The sequence below is a fragment of the Piliocolobus tephrosceles genome, chromosome X (assembly GCF_002776525.5).
Source record: "Piliocolobus tephrosceles isolate RC106 chromosome X, ASM277652v3, whole genome shotgun sequence".
NCBI classification, from domain to species: domain Eukaryota; kingdom Metazoa; phylum Chordata; class Mammalia; order Primates; family Cercopithecidae; genus Piliocolobus; species Piliocolobus tephrosceles.
The window spans coordinates 72,820,078-72,841,780 of NC_045455.1; the positions used below are offsets into that span (position 1 = coordinate 72,820,078).

Here is a 21,703-nt window from a genome sequence, read left to right on the forward strand (position 1 = left end):
TGTGCCACGTACTCCAGCCTGGTGACAGAGCGAGACTATCAAAAAAAAAAAAAAAAAAAAGAAAGAAAGAAAAAAGAAAAGGCAAATCTGAAATGCCTTCTTTCATCTTACCCCTAAACCTAATACCTCCCCCAGAATCCCAACTTGAAGAGATTTCTTTGGAGACTGAGAGGTATTTTTAGTTTATGAGGATTACTAGGGCAGTAAAAGCTCGGGCAGGACACATACATGTTACGAAGTCCATCTGCCTGTCTAAGAAGAGCTGCATTGAAACCACCTCAACTTGTGATTCCAGTTTCCTTTTGCATTATGGATATGCTGATGAGCTGCCTCAAACTTAGAGATGATATGAACATGATGGCATTCTCTGGGGAAAGCCCTAGAAATTTAAAGTTTGATAATACGGTATTGTGTTACTTTGTAACTGATTTTTTTTTTCCCACTTAATAATCTCTGTGGATATCTTTCTAGGTTCATGCATATAGATCTAACTCATTTTTTTTTATAGCTGCATGATATTCCATGATAGATATTTCCCATGCTTTCTTCAGACATTTCTTATTGCTAGAAATGCAGATTGTTTCCTACCAGATTTTTTTTTAACCATGGGGTATCATGTTGTAATAAACACGCTTGGACATATTTTACTATGTACTAGGTCATGCTTTTCTTTTCTTTTAGGATGAAATCACCAAAAAGTGTAATCGTTAGGTCACTAGGTGTGCACATTGGTAATTTTAGAAAATATTGCCAGAGAGATTGAAACAATTCACTACTGCCTTTCCTCCAGCTTCTCCTGGGCATGCTACATACACTGTGGGAAGGCGGAAGACTGACCTAGAACACCTTTAAGTGGATGCTACAGTGAGTATGACAAGACTGATTCCTGGTTTCTGAAGTGTTTTGGATTTTATGGGTCAGCTAAAACCTCATTTAATAACATGCTGTCTGCCCTTTGCTTAACATAACTGTATCCATGATGTGGCTGAATTAACCACCTACCACTGCACAGCCATAAGTATCAATCCACCCTTTTTCCCTATTTCTAATTTTGTATGATAACCTGCTTGAGGGAGAGAGGGAGTGGGCGGGAGTAGATGCTGAAAAACTGCAGGGGTAGGAAAAGGAACTGTGGGAGGGGAATCATGTACACTAAACCCAAAGACCCTAGGAGGGATGACAGGCAGCAGGATAGAATCTATTTCCTTATTTTCATGTTCTCTCTCTGCTCAGAGACATTTTCAGCATAATAGCTGTTGACTTCTGTAACACCCTTCTGTAATCTTTTGCGAATCCAATAGACTCTGTGTTGTCACACTTCATCAGCTGTGTTATAATTCCCAATAACTAGCACACAACTGATGTCCTATCCCTGAAAAGCTGGCCCAAAATAAATGGCTTCTGGGGGCTTAATGATAAATCAGAGGCGTTCTGAATGGATTCTGAAAGTATTCTAAGTCAGGACAAATCCTCGCTGGAATCCAATTTGGCTGTTTCATTACCAGTTCTATCTCCCGCATGCAAAAAGATGATAAACAATATTGTAAAGATGTAGATGAGATTGGCTTTTGTGACCTAATGTTTCTGGTGAAGAGAGAAGTACACGTTGTTAAAACAGGAAAAATGCACAAAACCCACTGGCAACAGAATATTATAGCCTTCATTTTTGAACAGGAATCCTTTGTGATTTTATTACCTCGGAAACAAAGACCTAGCTGCTTTTGCATTTTGTAGTGGTTTAATTAACCTTTAAGTGTGCACAGAGAGCTGATACACCTACTCTACAAAGTAAAAGTCACATGAGAAAAAAGTATTGAGTTGCCAGATATTTCTTACTGACCCAGACCAAGATTCCGTAGGGGCATGTATCAGAGTAGTGAGAGCACAGTTTCCAGGATCAGGCTCTGTAGGATTCCAGCAAGTGAGTTAACCTCTCGTGCCTCAGTTTCTTCATTGGGAAAACAGGCTAATAGTAATTTGGACATTATTTTTTTTAAGCGGCACTAAGAGCAACCAACAGATAACAAAATGAGAGAGGGTGTATGGACAAACAGGGAAAGTTTAAGAAATAAATCTATCCATAGCGAGCATTAAGAACTGTTAGGATTTGGATATCATTTTAGTGGAATGAATGTCTGTGGGATGCTGGAATTTACAGTGTAGTGTGATCTTTCTATTCATGGTTTTTGGAGTTGGACAGACCTTGGTTCGAATCCTTCCTCTGCCATTTAGTAGCTGTGTGGCCTCAGTTTCTTCATTTACCTTATGAGAATGAAATGGAGGACTGTATGTCACACAGCACATACCCAGTACATTGCAAGAGTGCAAGGCACGGCAGTTATGACTATTATTGCGTTTAAACTGTTTTGGCTGCTATGTATTGGCCCATGTATCAGTTTCCTATTGCTTGTGTAACAAATTGCCACAATCTTAATGCCTTTGAACAACAGAAATGTATTCTCTCACAGTTATGGAGGCCAGAAATGTGAAATCAAAGTGTCAATGGAGCCACACTACTTGCAGAGGCTCTGGGGGAGAATCAGTCCCTTGCCTCTCCTAGCTTCTGCTGGAAGCATTCCTTCCTGTTCTTTGGCCTGAGGCTGCATCACTCCAGTCTCTGTTTCTGCCTTCACATTGCTGTCTTCTTTGTGTGTTAAATTCCCCTCTGCCATTCTTTCATAAGGACACTTTTGATGGTATTTAGGGCCCACCCAGATAATTCAAGATGATCTTCTCATCTCAAGATCCTTAATTGAGATGTATCTGTGAAAACTTTACCATATAGAAGAATATTCACAGACTCTGAGGATTAGGGCCTGATATCTTTGGGAGTACCACTCAGCCAACTTCAACCCCTGCCAATGTGTCAGACTACGTGTCAGGCATGTCCAGGGATATCTCTCATTCCTGGTTGAGGAAGGGAGGAAACTGAAAGGAAAGCAACCATGATTTTATTTAACCAGAATGCTAAGAGTAAAAGACAATATTTGTCAGTAGAAAACGAAGTAATGATTTGTTTCTGTGCTACTGGATCATCATCTCACACATCAGCAATGACCCTACATAGGTGATAATAGCATAGAGGTGGAGACCTTGGATTCTGGACCTAGATGACCTGCGTCAACAAACCAGGTGTGCCTTGTATTAGGTGCAACTTTGGAAATGCTTGATTTCTCTGTGCCGCTGTTTTTTTAATCTGTAAAATGAGTTAGCACCTATCCCAATGGGTGGCTACAAGGACTAAATGGGGCCTAGTTCACAGTAAACACTATGTGAGTGTTAGCTGTTATCATATTTTTCTGTGCATACAGGTGGACAAAAGTCTGGGGACCAGGTTAAGTACTTGCTACATTTCTGAAATAGAAATCTCCACTATCTGCTTTCATGCTTTTAATTTCAGTAATTACTTCTAAGAGCATCATGCAGACAACATTTTGCTTAATCAAGAATCATGGTGACTGGGGGCAGTGGCTCATGCCTGTAATCCCAGCACTTTGGGAGACCGAGGTGCGTGAGGAGGTCAGGAGTTCGAGACCAGCCTGGCCAACATGGTGAAACCCAATCTCTACTAAAAACACAAAAATTAGCCAGGCATGGTGGTGGGCGCCTGTAATCTCAGCTACTCAGGAGGCTGAGGCAGGAGAATCACTTGCACCCAGGAGGCAGAGGTTGTAGTGAGCCAAGATATACTCCAGCTTAGGTCACAGAGCAAGACTCTGTCTCAAAACAAAAACCAAAAACAAAAAACAAAACATGGTAATGTGATATCCGTTAGTTGAGATTTCCTGTGTAATTATGCACACTAAGAGTGTGTACTACATGGGTAGTATATGAAAGGGCAGATACAACTTTGTAGGGACTGAAACTTATGTAATATGGGGGCCCTCTTGATGAAAAGGAATACTAACTCACAAATGCAAAATTAGGTAGAAAAGTGAATATTAGCTGGGCACAGTGGCTCAGGGCTGTAGTCTCAGCTACTCAGGAGGCTGAAACAGGAGGATTACTTGAACCCAGGAGTTTGAGTCCAGCCTGGGCAACATATCAAGACCTCATCTCTTAAAGACAAAAAAAGTGAATATTTACTTAGAATGAGAAGTGAGAGCATAACAGATCACTTGTTCAATGATTTGAAAGGCAAAAGGTCATGAAAGGCAAATGAAATGGAGATTCCAGGGACTGGCCTGTGCATATGTCCATGGTGTAGGTGGTTAAGAGCAGCAGCTCCAGAGTGGTCTTGATGCGGTGGAAGACCTGATTCGTAGCTCTCTTCCAGACCAAAGTCAATAAAGTTAAATCCATTCATCAATAAAGGAGATTTATTACATGTAAACTGCAGCAATTTCATTTGTTTTCCTTTTTTTAAGACTTCATAGATAAAAATATTTACAGATATGCCTGATCCTACATTCTAATTTGGGATCAGGAAAATACAGTTGTGTGTTTCCTCTTAATCATAACCTTCATCTAGAAAAGGATTCTTCTTCAGGTCCTAGGTCTTACCTAGTTGGGGAAGGGAGCCTGAAATGTGGGCCTGGGGTATCGGGTCAAGATTACAGTGCCTTTACTACACAGCACACTTTGTTTTGATCTTCTTATCCTTCTTTCCCATCTCTGTCATGTGTGTGAGTTTTCAGATGTTGTATGGCTGGCAGAGAAAGTATGTGTGTAAGAAGATGTGTGGAGAGTCCTGACCCTGTGGGCTTCTCACGGTTGTCTGGGCAGTTTGGAAGAGCTAAAGCAATTCTTTCGAGAAAGCATTGTCCTGCACAAGGACAGGGAAGGGTACAAAACCTATCTGTATCTTCCTCCCATTTCTTTTTCTCACTGTCTTCCTCCCTTGTCCTTCTCTCCCTATATTGGAAGCCAACACAAATACTAACTAATTGAGATCTCTGAAAGATCCAAAAGCATGAATAGCTAAGGGTGGTAGAGTTTTGGCTACTGTAACAGGAAATGGGAAGTTCAATGTCGGAGGCTGTGGGATGGTCAGCTTCCGGGCACTTGCAAAATGACTCAGGCCATGCCTGCCCACTCAGCTTACTCACAAGGCCACTACTGCTCTTGGCAATGAGCTGACCCCTGTATTGCACGGTGCAGCTGGCCAGCTCTGCCAGGCCCAGTGAGAGTGACATGCCCACGCCAGCCTGTTCACACCTCCTCCTCAGCCAGAAACTGTGATGCGTAGAAGAGTGTTGTGTATTCCAGTGCAGGACATCACAGAACTAGTACTTCCTGAATCTCAGGGTTCATCTAAATGGATCAGGGAGGTGGAGAAAGGTAGGAACAAAACTGACATCAGCCCCATGATGGCAAATGAGACCTGATTCTGCTGAGTGACTCAGAGTTTCATCTTGTTAACAAATATATGTAGCAGCCGTTTATTCAAGTATTCATTCAACAAACTATTCTTAACATATGCCAGGCACTTTGCTGGTACAAAAGATATAAAGTTCACATGAGTATTTATAAAACATATGAATATATCAGAAATAATACAGTATAATGTGATAAATTCTGTAATGAAAGATAAAACTTTAGTAAGCCAAAAATGGCAAAGATTAATTATATGTATCTGTATGTGTATGTGGGTTCTCATTCAAACCAGGGAAATGTGATTTTTTGTTTCTTAAGGACCTAAGTGTCTCCTGCCAGTACAGCCCCTTCCCCAATAAGAACCAGCTTTCCCCTCCCACCTTGTCATCAGGGTCACCTTCTTCTAGTGTATTTTGAGTGAAATACATCCACTCCTGAGGCGAGGTGGCCTGTGCTCCAGCCTTCTCTCCATGACCACCTCTTCTTAGTGACTACTCACAGCTCCTGTGGTTACTGTCCTATCTCTCCTTCCCCTCACCAGACAGCATCTCACATCTGTTCTTCCCCAAAGATTCCCTCACACAAAACTGCCATATGTAAAGACTTATGGGAGGACTGGGGTTATGGAAGGGGTCACAAGATGATGCAGAAGGAAAACTATTTCAAATAAAAAATCAAATGCCACTGTTCTTTAAAATGCCATAGCTATCCTCACCCCAATAAATATCTCACGGTCCTTCTTGAGCCCCTCACCTGCCACATGCACATGACTCTCGTGTCTCTCACCAGAGACCCCTGTTCATTCCCAGCGATGCAGCTCCTGTGGTGTCTCTTTGTTTCCCTGAAGAAAACTCAAACTTCCCATTACTTCATTCAGCAAAAGTTCAGTGATTCTGTGTCCCAGCCTCTCCAGGTCAGACTTAGACCTCGTGTACATAAATCATGGCCACACCTTGATGTCTTTTCCTTTGAGAAGCTTCTCCCCTAGATGCAGAACAGCAGTGTTCCTTTTGTTGTTGATGATGTTAAAGTGTTTTGCTTTCGTTTTTGTACACATGAGAGGTGGAATGAAATTAGTCCTGTAGACCCGAGTCTCCTGAATGGAGTCCCCCATAACCAAGGAGGTGTGGGGAATGATACAGAGCCCAGGGAAGGCAGGGTCCAGAGACGGATGACTGCTTGGGTTGAAGTTCTGCCTGTGAGGCAGGGAATCTGTTTTGATAGTCTTCTTGAATCCTACCACTCTTAAGTAACATGGATTCGATGTTTTCTTTTTTACTTCAAACTGTGGTTCTAAGCCATGAAAGGATCCAATGGCTCCTGTGACACGGCAGTCTCCCAGTGTCATGTGGATGGCAGATGCTTAGGTACATCCCACCTCCTCACCCACATGGCTTCATCTGTTTGCCAACTCAGCATGGCCAAGTAACCTGGTCACAGTGCTTCAGATAATTCAGAGTGAGAATAAGCCAAAAGGGAAAAAAAAGCAAAGAAAAACTTTCTTTTGTGTCAATGACCTAGGAAATGTTGGGAAAAAAAAATTTTTTTTTAACTTAGATCATCCATGACTTGAACTTGGGTCTTCTTTGAATGGTTTCTAGGGAATTTTTTTCCTCCTGTTTTGAGAGATCATTCTAGCCCATTTGAAGGGCTGTGATTTCAGCACCAACTGGGTTCCCTATCTTGGTTAGGTGTCCACTCTTTCCTTAATGGTTGACAATTTTCCCCTTCCCCAGCACTTGGCAGGAAGTGGCTCTTCTCTGAGGCCACTGTCAGGTCCAGGCACGTTAGCTCCCTGGCTGCCTGCCTGGCAGACATTACTGCCACTCAGGGCCAGGGGGACAGTGGGTTGAGCGGGCAAGAATGCTGGTGGTGATAGCATCTGGGCTGCAGTTCACCATCTGGCACAGAACGTGAGATGGAGCAGCCGTGAGCAGATGGAGGGTGCACATCCATGGAGACTCAGTATGTGTCAAATACAGCCTCATAAGGAAAGGGCACAGGGAGATACTAAAAGTAAGAAGGTTGTTGCTTACAAGCTTTAAGAATCCAGAGGGAGTTCTACCATGGAGAAATGAATGCAAAGAAAGAAGCCTAAACGGAAAGAGGCAATGAATCCAAAGCTCTGAGACCAATAGGCAGCGAACAACTTGTAACTCAAAGCCACCAGCCTTGCCTTCCAGCCCTCCCTGATCACCCCTTTTCCTGAACACGTATCACATTTTCCATCTTTGTCACTTGTCTTGGCATTTACATCATACCCTGTGTGACATTGTTTCCCAACTCTGGTCTCATGTGTATCCATTATGTCTTCACAGCTTAAAAATGAACTCCTGGAGGGTGAGACCATGCATGACAACTGGCAGAAGGTATGGAAAAAACCAGTTTTTAAAACTTGTATACTTACTATAAGAGAAATGATACAATTTAGCCATTGCATTGTACGTTGAACTAAATTGAGTAATAATTATTATAAAAAGCAAATTGAACAGCCAACAGACAGTGAAAAAATGCTCATCATCACTTGCCATCAGAGAAATGCAAATCAAAACCACAATAAGATACCATCTCACATCAGTTAGAATGGCAATCATTAAAAAATCAGGAAACAACAGGTGCTGGCGAGGATGTGGAGAAATAGGAACACTTTTACACTGTTGGTGGGACTGTAAACTAGTTCAACCATTGTGGAAAACAGTGTGGCAATTCCTCAAGGATCTAGAACTAGAAATACCATTTGATCCAGCCAGCCCATTACTGGGTATATACCCAAAGGATTATAAGTCATGCTGCTATAAAGACACATTCACACGTATGTTTATTGCAGCACTATTCACAATAGCAAAGATTTGGAATCAACCCAAATATCCATCAGTGACAGACTGGATTAAGAAATTGTGGCACATATACACCATGGAATACTATGTAGCCATAGAAAAGGATGAGTTCGTGTCCTTTGCGGGGACATGGATGCAGCTGGAAACCATCATTCTCAGCAAACTATCGCAAGAACAGAAAACCAAATACTGCAAGTTCTCACTCATAGGTGGGAATTGAACAATGAGATCACTTGGACATAGGAAGATGAACATCACACACCGGGGCCTATTGTGGGGAGCGGGGAGGGGGGAGGGATAGCATTAGGAGATATACCTAATGTAAATGACAAGTTAATGGGTGCAGCACACCAACATGGCACATGTATACATATGTAACAAACCTGCACGTTGTGCACATGTACCCTAGAACTTAAAGTATAATAAAAAAAAAATAAATAAATAATTTTACTAAAAGAAAAAAAACGTAAGTGGGAGCTGAACAACGAGAACACATGGACACAGGGAAGGGAACATCACATACTGGGGACTGTCAGTGGGTAGGGGGCAAGGGAAGGGAGAGCATTAGGACAAATATCTAATGCATTTGGGGCTTAAAACCTACATGATGGGTTGATGGGTGCAGCAAACCACCATGGCACATGTATACCTATGTGATAAACCTGCACTTTCTGCACATGTATCCCAGAACTTAAAGTAAAATAAAAATAAAAAATAAATAAAAATAAATAAATAAAATAAAATATTGTAAAAATGTAAAAAAAAAATAATAAAAAGCAAATTGGCACTATAAAAAACTATTCTCCACCTAATTTTTTGGTCCAAAATTATTTTTAAGGTTTTTATAGGAAAAAGTTTTAAACATAAGCTAAAGCAGAGGGAACAATATAACTAGCCCCTATATAAGCATCACCTACAGTCCAGAAATTTTAATTGAATTTTTCACCACTCTTGCTTCATTCATCCCCTTCTTAACCCAGAGTCATTAAAAAAAAAAAAAAAACTTTAATTATAAAACCCAGATATGTTATTTACCCCTGTATACTTCAGCATATCTTTTAAAAATGTGGGCATTTTCTTTAATAACCATAATGCTTTCATCCACTTAATGAGCATCAACTTAATATTAACAGTAGTTCCTGGGTATCATCTGAACTTGCCAATTATTTAGAACATCATTGAAAAGAAGGCCTGTTACTCAGCCCTGTCACAAGGAGCCATGCGGAAACTGACCTTGATTACACCTAAGGCCAATTCTTACTTGGTAGTAGTAGCAGAATCTGAGATTCATAATCACAAGCCCTTAGCTTCCTACTCTCTGGCCTGGCCATAGGACTGGCCTGGAGTCCAGCTTTCTGGAGAGAGGCTGCCAGGTTTCAGATAGCTGATGGTGTTTAGAAGGGTGCGTGTGTGTGTGTGTGTGTACCTAACCCAGGAGCCATCTTTGGGGTATTAAGGTAGGAATAGATTTCAGGGATGAGGGATGGAATTCAGGTGTCTGTGAATTTAGACAGGAAAAAAAGATACCTCTGACGTTTTTACTAACCTCTAATGGAAATTTTAAATCTCTTTCAACTATGATGATAGGCAGCAAACTGCAGAAGTAGTTGCAGTATCTGTGACTGTCACCAATAGAAAGAAAAGTATTTTAATATCACATCACATTATTGCAGGTATTGTCAAATATTGTGAATCCTTATCATTACTTTGAAATTATGTTAATTCTTTTCTCACCTCTAGATCTGGTTGCCGAATATGTCAGTAAAGAAACACACATATTATTAGATCACAAACTTGTTTTTGTTTCTACAGTTTGTATAACTGTATTTCAATATGCTTTGTTTCATTTGTAATTCCATGTATTTTATTTTACACATTTTAAAACAATATTCTGAAAAGGAGTCTGTAAGCCTTTACCAGATGGCCCAGGAAATTCACAGCACAAAAGGCAAAGAACCCCTGGGATGGAGCCAGCCTGTGTGGAGATGCCCAGAAAACATCTTCAAGGATTGTTCCTTGATTAACTCATCAATTTCTTGAACATAATAACCAGGGGTGAGAAATTGGCCCCTATAAGGAGTCTCGGAAGTTGCAAGAGCCATGTGACAGCCTGTCTCCAAAATGACATTGCTCCTTGTGTTGGCATATGAGTCACAGACTTTGGCCAGCTCTTCTGAAAAGATGCTCGAAGTACTCCAGAGTACTATAAATATCCAAGGTATTAATAGAATTCCTCCCACCTCAAGGCTGCAGTTCCTCCCACTGCCTTCCTGCTGCATATTGGGCACATGTGGGGAGGACAGTTGGAGAAGCTCAGCTCACAGGCAGAAGCCTATGCGTTCTGTAGCCATGACACTGACTTGCCGTCCTGAGCATGGGGAGAGGGAGGGAAAGCAATTTGTCTAAACTGCCTTTTCTGGAAAATGAAAGTGATGCTACTTGCCACCTACCTCACAGAGTTTGAAGTCAATCAGCACAGTTTATACGCACAATCCTATGAATATCACATTGTCATATCATGAAAAAGTTACCAAGCTCTTCTAAACAGAGGGGGTAAAATTGGCCAGCTGTTGCCAGAATCACATAGCCCCCATTCTTTACCTGATAATTCATCAATCTTATTTGCTTCTGACTGTCTAATGACTACCAGCATTATGCAATGAACTGCATATAACTGCTTATACAGTATATAATTGACTTATATGGTAACATGTCTTTAAGTTTTCTAATCAAGATTAAAGATCTTTTACAGTTATTTTTGCTTCCTATGGCCACAGCAATTTATCAGCCCTTGAATTTCACATTCACATTTGGTGTGGCTTTTGGCAGGGGTATGTTAATAACAATCAAACACTAAAAACAGACTGGTAGCTGTTCACATTAGCCCTAAACTGAAGATGATTCAAATGTCCACCAACAGTAGAATGAATGAAATAATTTATGATACATCCCACAAGGGCATACTATAATATAGCATGAGAATAAATGAACTATTGCTACTGGCAAGACCATGTATCAGTCTCACAAATATAAGGTTGAGGAAAAGAAGCCAGACAGGAAAGAGAACCCACTAAATTATTCTGTTTATGTAGAGTTCACAAACAGGCAAAGTGAGCCTGGGGTGTTAGCAGTTAAAAGCGGAGGTTACCTGTGGAGAGGGAGCAGTGGCTGGAAGAAGATAAGAGAGGGTTTCTGGATGTTATTAATAATTCTGTTTTTTGACTTGGGTGCTGGTTACTTGGATGCAGTCATTTTGTAAAACTTTATTGAGCTGTACACTTAAAATTTGTGCACTTTTCTGTGTGTATGTTAAACTTCAAAACGAAGATTTAAAATTATTAACAAAGAGAAAAGAACACAGTACAAAAAATTGTTTTTAAACACACACTTCTCCAGTGTATATAGCTTCTTGGAGAACTGGTGATGTTTGAAAACAATGTTAAGAAATCTGGAATTCTTGCCCAGTGCAATGGCTCATGCCTCTAATCCCAGCACTTTGGGAGTCTGAGGCGGGCAGATCACTTGAGGTCAGGAGTTCAAGACCAGCCTGGCCAACATGATGAAACCCCTTCTCTACAAAAATTAGCTGGACATGGCAGCAGGTGCCTGTAATCCCAACTACTAGGGAGGCTGAGGGAGAAGAATCACTTGAACCTGGGAGGCGGAGGTTGCAGTGAGCTAAGATTGTGCCACTGCACTCCAGCCTGGGTGACAGAGTAAGACTGTGTCTCAAAAAAAAAAAATCTGATATTCTTAATTGGTATTTCTGGTAATACGAAAGTCACTAGAAAATAACCTGCCCTGCCTCCTTTCCCTCCTTGGATTATAATCCTCTTGATTGACATATTTGTTAACCTTAGGGGGCAGATGTCATAAAACCAACCAGGATCTGTTCTAATGACTTGTAAAAGTGGCCTTAAATAAAGGGAGCTATGATGAGGGCTGCCCTACTGAGAGCTTTGCCCAGGGAGCTGGGTGATGATGTGGGTTTTGCTCTGACAAGGTCACCCAGCTAAGTCAGGACAGTTGGGACTGAGACCCGCTCTTGTTTGGCCCCTGCCATGTGTGCAGCATGGGGCTGGGTCAGCGAGATGAAAGGGAACCTTCTTCTAATTGGTCAGCAGAGAGGGCCTTTTTCCCTAATTGGTAGGCCCAAAGTGGGTAGGCCCAATTTTCTAAGCAGGGCTGCTGTGTCTCCTACAGGGCCCTCCTTTTTTCGTCACTTCCACTGCTGGACCCGTGTTGGCCTGGAGCAGTGTCCCTGGCGCCTCCAATTGCCTGCCTTCTATTTTCCTGCTTTTACATAGGAGGCCTCTGGGAACTACCTTCTTTCTTGTACTTCCTTCACTCACACAACACACTCCAGAGCACAGCATAACCGTAGGTTGTTTTTTTTTTTTTTTTTTTTTTTTTTTTTTTTGCGTTGTTGGGATACAATGCAGGAGCCTTGTTTAGGAGTCATTGAAACTCAGTTCCTATCCCAGTGCATGGTGTTTAGGAGCTTAATAAATATTTTTTCAATGAAGGAACTGCAGATTCTTCATACCTTTTTTGACCTGTTGGGGTATTTGTTCTGAGTATCAATGTGGTATAGTGGAAAGGGGGGCTATCAGAATCAGAGCCCGTGCCAGAATCCAGCATGTTGCTCTGTACGCCCTGGGCAAATTACTTTCTTCCTATTTCAGTTCCTCATCTGAAAAATGGGGATGATACATCTTCTTTGCAAGGGGCTGGGAAGGATTACATAAGCAAAATGTATGTTGTTCCTTGAACAATGTTTGCACATTGCACTGCATGTTCTTCATTTACTCACTCATTCAATAAACATCCTATAAACTTGGAATCAATGCCAGAAACCAGCCTGGCTGCAGTGATGCATAGAACAGGGTTCCCACTCTCATTGAGTGCAAAATCCTGCAGGGGATATATTTGTGATCATTAAATGCAAATAAAAAGTTCTTGTAGGTCTTGTAATAGAAATGCTTACAGGGTTATATATCTGTCTATCCATCATTCAGCTTTCTAAGCATCCATTCTTCTATCTATATATGTACATAATTATTCTATCAGTATCTCATATGGTTTAGATCTGTGTTCCCACCCAAATCTCATGTTCAGTTGTTATCCCCAGTGTTGGAGGTGAGGCCTAGTGAGAGGTGATTGGATCGTTGGGGCAGTTTCTCATGAATGATATAGTACCATCCTCTTGGTACTGTTCTTGTGGTAATGAGTGAGTGAGTTCTTGCATGATCTGGTTGCTTCAAAGTGTATATCACCTCCCCTCTCTCTCTCTTGCTTCTGCTCCCATCATGTGAGACGCCTCATTCCCTCTTTGCCTTCTGCCATGATTGTAAGTTTCCTGAGGCCTCTCCAAAAGCAGAAGTTGCTATGCTTCCCTGTACAGCTTGAAGAACCATGAGCCAATTAAACCTCTTTTCTTTATAAATTACCCAGTCTCAGATATTTCTTTATAGCAATGCAAGAAAAGACTAATACAGTATCTGTGTATAATAATAATAAGTGCTATATGTGTGTCTACTGTTATTATTATTATTATAATTCTGTACATAGAAAGATGACTGCTATAAAAATATCTCCATATATAGATGTTTATATTATGATTATTTCTGGAGCATAGGATTTGGGGTGGATTTTTGTTATTTTTTTCTTTAATATTTTCTATATTGTTTGAATTCTCTATCAACAGGTATCATTTTCAAAAAACATTGAAATACTAGAAGAGGGATGAGAACTTATTAAAATATAAAAATTTTGAAAACCTAATCAAAACGAAAAAATATTAAATGTGAAAACTGACATAAAGAATAGGACACTTGACTAAACCAACAGATTTTAGAGATTAAATGCAATCAATGACCTCTCCTCTCAAAAAATTATAGGCCCAAATGGTTTCACAGGTGCATTCTATCAAACTCTTGAGGAACAACAAATTCTCATCTGTATTCTACGTTATTCCAAAAGAGATATAGCAAAAGCTGGCTGAGTTCATTTTATGATATTGGTGCAATCAGATGGACATTTTACAACGATGGTGTTTTACAAAGAAAGAAAGAAAATTATAGCTCCATTTATCTTACTCAAGTAGATGAAAAATATCTTTTAAAATATTAGCTAATTGAATCCAATAGTATGTTTTAAAATAATACAGCTTGATTAATGAATGATTCCTTATTAGGGATTCTGCCAACAAAATTAAGAACATTAGTAAATTAAATTTTTTTAATCTCACAATAATTTCAATTGATGCAGAAAAAGTACTTGATAAATTCTTTGCTTATTTATGATAAAAGCTCTTAGCAAAGAGTAGAAAAGGATTTCTTTAATTCCCCTAAGTGGATTTTGGTTATATTCCAAAACCTCCACAAACATTATAGTTAGTGGAGAAAATTTAAGTGCATTCCTGTTAAGACAAGCATTCTCACTGTGATAAGCCACTATATAACACAACCAATACAACACTGTTGGAAATCCTAACCCACATTGAAGGAAAGAAGAGAAAAATGGTGATTGAAAAGGAAGAAATTAACTGTCAGTGTTTGCAGATGATATATCCATCGACTCAGAATAAACAATAGGATCAACAGCTAAACAGTAAAAACTTGGTGGACATGTGATCAAACTATAAGAGCATTTCCAACAGCAAGCAACTATAAAATGTTATTTTTTTAAAAGCAAGATACGATTTACAATAGCAACAACTAAAAATATCTGGTAATTAAACAAGAATACATACAGCCCCCTTGAAAAACTTCCTGAGTGAATGAGAAATATTTCTTATTGTTATATGGGAAGATTTAATATCATAAAGACATTAACCCTCCCTGCATATATCTGGTAGGTATAGTGTAATTCCATCAAAATTCTAGTCTGAAATTCATAATAAATTTGTTCTAAAAATGTATGTAATGTTGGACCAGTAGAGCATTTCAAAACTTAAACAAAAACTTCACAAAAGCCATGTGGTATAACATTGATTATTGATATATATCAAAATTAAGTTTTTTTTTTTATTATACAGAAAGACATATAACATGCATAAAGTTAGAAACATATTTAAAAATAGGAACAGAGACTTATAATATTCAAACAGACAAGGGATTCCCATCTAGAATATAAATGAAGAGAGCAGATCAAATAAGAAGTCAAATCAAACAAGGTAAAGAGAGCAACTTCATTTAGAGAAATGGGCAAAGTATATGAACAGGCAATTTACAAAGCAATGCACCCAAAAAACGAACAAATCATAAGTACCTCAGCTAATTAACATAATAATGAGATATAATTTTATGCCTATTTGGAGAACATTAGCAAGCTGAATAACTCCATGTGCTAGGGGATATGGGAAAATGTTCGGCTGATAAGAATAAGAACTTGGCACAGTCACTGGGAAGCACAATCTCTACTGTTCAGGCAAAGTAAGAATACCTGTGTTCTATAAACTGGCAAGACTGAAAGGAGGGTAAAGAAATGAGAGGAGCTGAGGAAAGAATGAGGTTTCTGGTGTAAGTGAGTAAGTAGGTAGATTCAGGTGACTATACCTAAGATAGAGAATGGAGGATGAGGAGGAGCTGGTTTGGGGATAAAGATGATGTTTTCTGTTTTGGACCTGTTAAGAATAATGCATTTATGGGACACGAATGGAAAAAGTAGGTGCTCAATGAATATTAATGTCTTTCCCATCAAATAAGTTTCCCTTTTCTCCTATGTTTAGGAAAGACAGAAGTTTAATTTTTAATTTTCTCCAGTTTAAATTCATAGGTTAGAGACCAACGTTTCTATTATTATTCTTTCTCAATAATAAAATAAAAAATATATAACACTGATTTTCAGATTATCAAAATTTTAAAGCTGTAATTAGTAACTAATGGAGTAGATAATCCTATTTTTTCCAGGTCACCTGATGTCAACATTCTTGGGAATTTTTTTTAAGTGAGATAAGGAATACTTAAGAGATATCATTTTAGACTGTAAAGCTCATGTATTCTAGTGCCAGAAACCCAGAATTTAAATACCAGCTCTGCTAGCATGCTATAAAATTTTGGGCAGGATACTTTCAACAAATGGGCTAATAATAATTACCTTTCATAAATGTTATTAGAATGAAATAAAATCATATAAAATGCCAGACATAGTAAATGTACCATAAAGGCTAGTTCTTATCGTAGGCCCTTACCTTCAATTATTACCTTATTAATTCTACATTTCACAAAGTAGTCTACACCAGCACTGTTTAATAGGAATACAGTACAGGCCACATATGTAATTTTAAATTTCTAGTAGTGATATTAAAAAAGTAAAAAGGAATAGGTCAAATTGATTTTAATGATATATTGAATTTAACCCAGTATATACAAAATATTATCTTGTTAACATGTAATCAATATAGTTACTAGTAAGATATTTTGCATTTTTTTCCATTTGGCTCTGGCTCATGTGCCACTGTGACCCAGCAGTCATATATTAGACTATTCTGTTTGGAATAGGTTTGGGATGAGGCAGAGAAGAAATATGTATAATTGCATACCCTTATGGCAACCACAAATTAGATAAGACAAGAACTAATGATGCTTGGGAGAAATGAAAATATATGAAATTATTACCTTTTTTCTGCCATATCTAATGGCAAATAGAAATTTGTTGGTGAAAAAATAGAAACAGAAATTTTTACTTGGCAACAACGATATGCTACATGCTATACATGTGAAGCCTATATTTATGTTGAGGAACGAGGAAGCTGGATCCTCAGACTCCAGTTACTGTCGCTATAGTTAGGACTTCCTTGAGACTTAGAACTTTAAGTCCTAAAGAGCGTCGCAGGGAATAGACAAGCATTGTGTCCAATTTATATTTTATCCATGCTCTTCAGTCAGGAACATTATAACTCCATGTTTTATCACTCTCCAAGGGGATTATCCAGGCCCTCAAATTATGGGGAATACGGAAAAGTAAGCATGGAGAATGTGTGTGGCCTTGAATGACGTGGGGATCAATTCATAAGCTCCATCTTTCATGCTCAGTGAGTGGGGTGGGACACAGGCTGGCAATCAGGAGGCTGGCCAATAGCAAAGAATTCCACATCACCAGACTCTGTCCTTCCCACTCCTGACACTTTTGACATCTCCAGGGCAGTAGGCAATTCAGCCCTGCCATGTGTATCTTAGGTCAAAGGGAAAAAAACACAGAGCTTCAATGTATGATTCCCAGCCTGAAAGGAACTAAGTGTCTTCTGATACACAACACTTGAGTTTTTTTTTTTTTTTTTTTTAATGAAGGCATTAAACTGACCTTCTTTTGAAATGGGCTAGACAGGGTAAACAAGGAGAGATCTTGTTTTTCCTTCGTCCTGGAAAAATAACGTTTCTCACTTTCCAGCTCAGTACAGTTGACTGAATTGGAAAGGAATCTATTTTCTCTGGAAAGATTTATTTGCCCAACAGTTGTGTTTTTGTATATGTGTGTGTGTTGGCAAGATAGATAGATTTTCCAGAACAAGGGTCGTCTTGTTCACGGTTTAAAGGGGCCTAAGAGTTGACTAGGGAATTTAATGTTAGAGAAGGCTTTTGCAGACTTCAGTGTTATGTACAAATTCAGAAGCATCCCAAGACTTGCCCTGAACAGGGAGGTAGTGGTGCTGAGGCAGTGACTGTGTGGCACTGCCCCACTTTTCAGAGCAGAGAGAAACATCTCTATCTCTTCACCTTTCTGAATACAGTTTCAAGGCATGGGACCATCAGGATCTGTTAGGAAGCATCTGTGTTTCTATTTTTCATATATAAAAATTGTTTCCAAAAAAGTAAAATGATTTTTTAATAAAGCCATGTGGAAAAGGTGAGAGTAGAATTTTCTCCTCTCCCTACAACCAGATTTCTTTTCCCACCTGGGGACACATGTTTTGGGATCAAGCAAGAACAACATGTAAATCCCTTTGTGGCTGAATTAGAGAAAAGACTTACAGATATTGTTAGGAGTCCCTCTTTTCTGCCTCCTTCTTTTTTCAACTCCATAAAAGACTAGCATCACATTGGAAATTTTAGAGCAAATATGTCCTACTTTATGGAAAATAGTTTTCATTACTTTTCATTTTCTCCCATTTCATGTCAAGCATTAATATAAATTAAAATGGTATGTTTTGGGATATTTTCTTGAGAACATTTCTTTGAAGGTGAATTCAATCTACTCCTTGTCTATTCTATATCTGTATCTATATATGTATATATATAACACCAAAAATAAAATGTATCTGAAGATGAGTTTCTTTCCCCTAATTTTTTTGTTTCCAAGTCACTACTTGCTAAGCTCAACTGACAGCTTGGCTGGATTTTGCACAAATGACTTTTCACTCAGCTGGTCTTTGCCTTGCCAGGTGTGGCTGGCCAATGTAAAGGAAAGGAAAGGAAAGGTGTTTTTCCTTTTAGCATGAGCATTAAAACTTTTACCACATTTTCCATTGCCCAGTGTCTGTTTTCAAGAAAGCACAGGCCAGCAGAAAACAGAGGAGTCTGAGATTTCTCCTTTGTAAATGTTGGATTCCAGCCTCTTAGTACATTTAATTTAGCAAAAATCTACATAATTAAATGAGAGGAAATATTTTTATTTGATGGCAAATGGCTTCCCTGAGGAGAAGCCATCCGATGGCATCCACTCTGAAGTGTCGGGCACCATCCTTCAGGACAGGGCTGTCCGCGTTCCCAGGGCTGGCAGGACTAGGGTTGAACAGCTTTCTACTTTGTAAGTGTACACTTTCATAAGGCATTTTTAACTTTTAGAAACATATTTTTATTATGTGTCAAAGTCCATGTATTTGGCAAAACTGGAAATTTCACTAATTCCTATTGTGTTCTTCCTTCCCCCAGTGGGAAGCTGGTTGGGACTGAATCTGGGCAGAATGGCTATCCACTTGCTTTGCAGTTACGAGTATAGCAGCACCAGAAGAATCAGCAGGTATCTCCGAAAGTTTCCAGGGCAGGGTGCGGGCATTTTCTTCTCAGTCTATTCTCCAAATATCTACCCCAGGCCTGGTGTTAAACAAATATTAATTGGAAATGCTGGTCATGAGATCAAATGAATAGAGGAAAGAAAAATGGCAGCTTGCTGCACATTAGCAAAACGTAAAACAGGGCAGACCTGGACCTAATTTTCAGTTACTGAAAATTGAAAATTATTCTCCCAGACAAGTCAAGCTTTGAGGCTGTCTCTGCCATGGTCCCTTCTCTGAGTCACCTCCAGTGGTGCCACCTAAACTCTGCCCCTTTGTCCTTTGATCAGTGCTCTTTCTTTCCCACCCCCATAGTGCCGAGAGCTTTCCCAGGTAACTGCTTCTCTTGCCTCACTTTCTATCTCCTCACCTCCAGTCAGTGTCCTCAAGGGTTGGAGAAAATTAAAAACAGCTTTCACACCAAGAAGTCCACAGTCTCTAGAATGGAATATTAGTTAAGGGTTAATGAATCCTGCACCCTGGGTTTCTGAACAAAGGACAAGAGGCAATTGCCTTGAGTTGTAAGAGAGAGAATTATAATGGGATGTTGAAACTTGCTATGTAACTGTCAAGGTTGGTTAATCTCAGAGATGCATTACTTATTCCAGTTGTGGACAATCTTAATGCCATCTAAGAAAACAGATTATCTAAGTAGCTGGCTTCAGAATTTCTCCTACCTTGATGAGCCAGCCTGATGCAAAGAGTTGAACAAAAAAGCCTAAGGAAAGTTGTGGAAGGAAAAGATAAAACAAAGACAGGGTTGACTTGCTCTGCATAAAAAAAGGAAAGTATGCTATTTTTTACTAGTGAGAATCTGGGTAGAAGGGTGGAGAGATTGTTGAACCATGTGGTACAGGCCCCAGTTGATGGGAAAAAAAATTATATAACATCAATTTTAAATTGTTTTCATTTGTTGGAATTGGTATCATATAAACCCCTTTATTTATCCAAGTCTTCAGCAAAGGATCTAAAGTACATATAAATTACAAAACAGAACAGATAAAGACGTGTGTGTGTGTGTGTGTGTCTGTGTATAAATCAAGGGAAGGGATTGGATTTTTGACATCCAGATCCACATGTTAGAGAAAGCCCACAGTGGACAATGTGGTGATGTACATATTTATACATAGATTTAATATTTCTGTGGAAAGAACTGGAACTTGACCGGCAGTATGGAAAAGTACACCTTCCCTCTTCATCTAGAATCCAGCAGGAGAAAGGGGTGCAAGCGTCCCTCAGATGGGAATATGAGGCAATTCATTTGAAACTCAAAGGACAGATTTTGGTTTTCTCTGAGACTTTGGTTAAATTAACAGGACATTGAGCAGAGAAGGGGAAGGTGCCTGGGCAGCCATTTATCTGACTTGGTTTGAATCTAGTATTATTCTTGGGAAAAGAGGCTATACCAATAGAATTACTAAACTTCTGTCCAGCACTTTGACTATCTTAAAATAGAAGTTGGCTTTCTTTCAAAAAAATTTATGAATCACAGACATATGGAATCACCCAAAAATGTTGATGTTAGGAACCTACATTTGGCAAGGGTCATAGAGCTATGAATTCAGCCGTTGGAACCAACTGCATAAACTTGACCCCGCTTACTTGTGTGTGGGGTCAAGTTCCTTAACCTCTCTATGTCCCAGTTTCTTCTTCTGTAAAATGGGAATAATCATAATTTCTAGCTCACAAGGTCCTTGAGAAGATTAAGTGAGTAAGTGTGCAGAAAGCATTTAGAATAGTTCTAGCACATTCAGAATCTGAATTATTACTCTCTTACCTTCCTACAAGAATCTGGGAAGGGGCCTATGTGCCAAGAAATGTAAACACATTGTCTCAATCTTCCCAACAATTAATTTTCTTAACAGTGGGGGCATTATTAATCCTATTTTTTTTTTTTAACGAAGACCTGAGACAAAGGAAGATAAGAAACTTGCCTAAGGTCACACAACTGGCTAGAAGCAGATGCCTTTGTAGGTCACTGGTTATGTAATTTACACAATAAAATCACTTACTGATTAAAGCCCACACAGGGAATAGTGCAATATCTTTTACAGTATTTAAATAGAAAAGGAAAACCAAACAGGAAATGGCTATGCTAAGTGCATTAGCTCAGCGACATACCATTTTAAATGGGAAAGTGTGAAATGAAATGAAACGGTCACAGTTAATCTCCGAGCAGAAAGTCCACAGAGTAAGTAGTGTAATCGAGTTGGCACATCGAGGAAGCCTGCATATCTCTCAATTTGTGGTCTGTTACTGCTTGAACGTTTCAAAACAATATTAAGGGTTGTTGTAGTCAACATCTCAAATATTAAATATATTTGTATTAGTTGAGAGACACAACTTTTCTCCTTAAAGCTATGTTTAAAGCAAAAGTTCCTTTTTTCCCTTAACCAGTTTGAGCAAGCCTGGTTTACTGGAAGTCAGCTTTGATGTCCCCCTTGTGGTTTGCAGACTGCTGTTGCTAACAGTCCTAGGGGTGGGTGGGGATGTGGGAGAGAATGTTCTTCATTGAGTATCTCCCGTTGTCACCACCGTGCTAGACATTTGGCAT

At 39.3% G+C, this 21,703-nt stretch overlaps 1 long non-coding RNA gene across 1 annotated transcript in view; it reads left to right on the forward strand.

Moving 5' to 3' along the window:
* LOC111523108 overlaps positions 1–21,703 on the forward strand; it is a 39,524-nt gene that overhangs the window by 7,802 nt on the left and 10,019 nt on the right. The window contains exon 2 of the long non-coding RNA XR_002725438.1: positions 682–864. This is a non-coding gene — a long non-coding RNA (uncharacterized LOC111523108). The remainder of the gene's footprint in view (positions 1–681; positions 865–21,703) is intronic.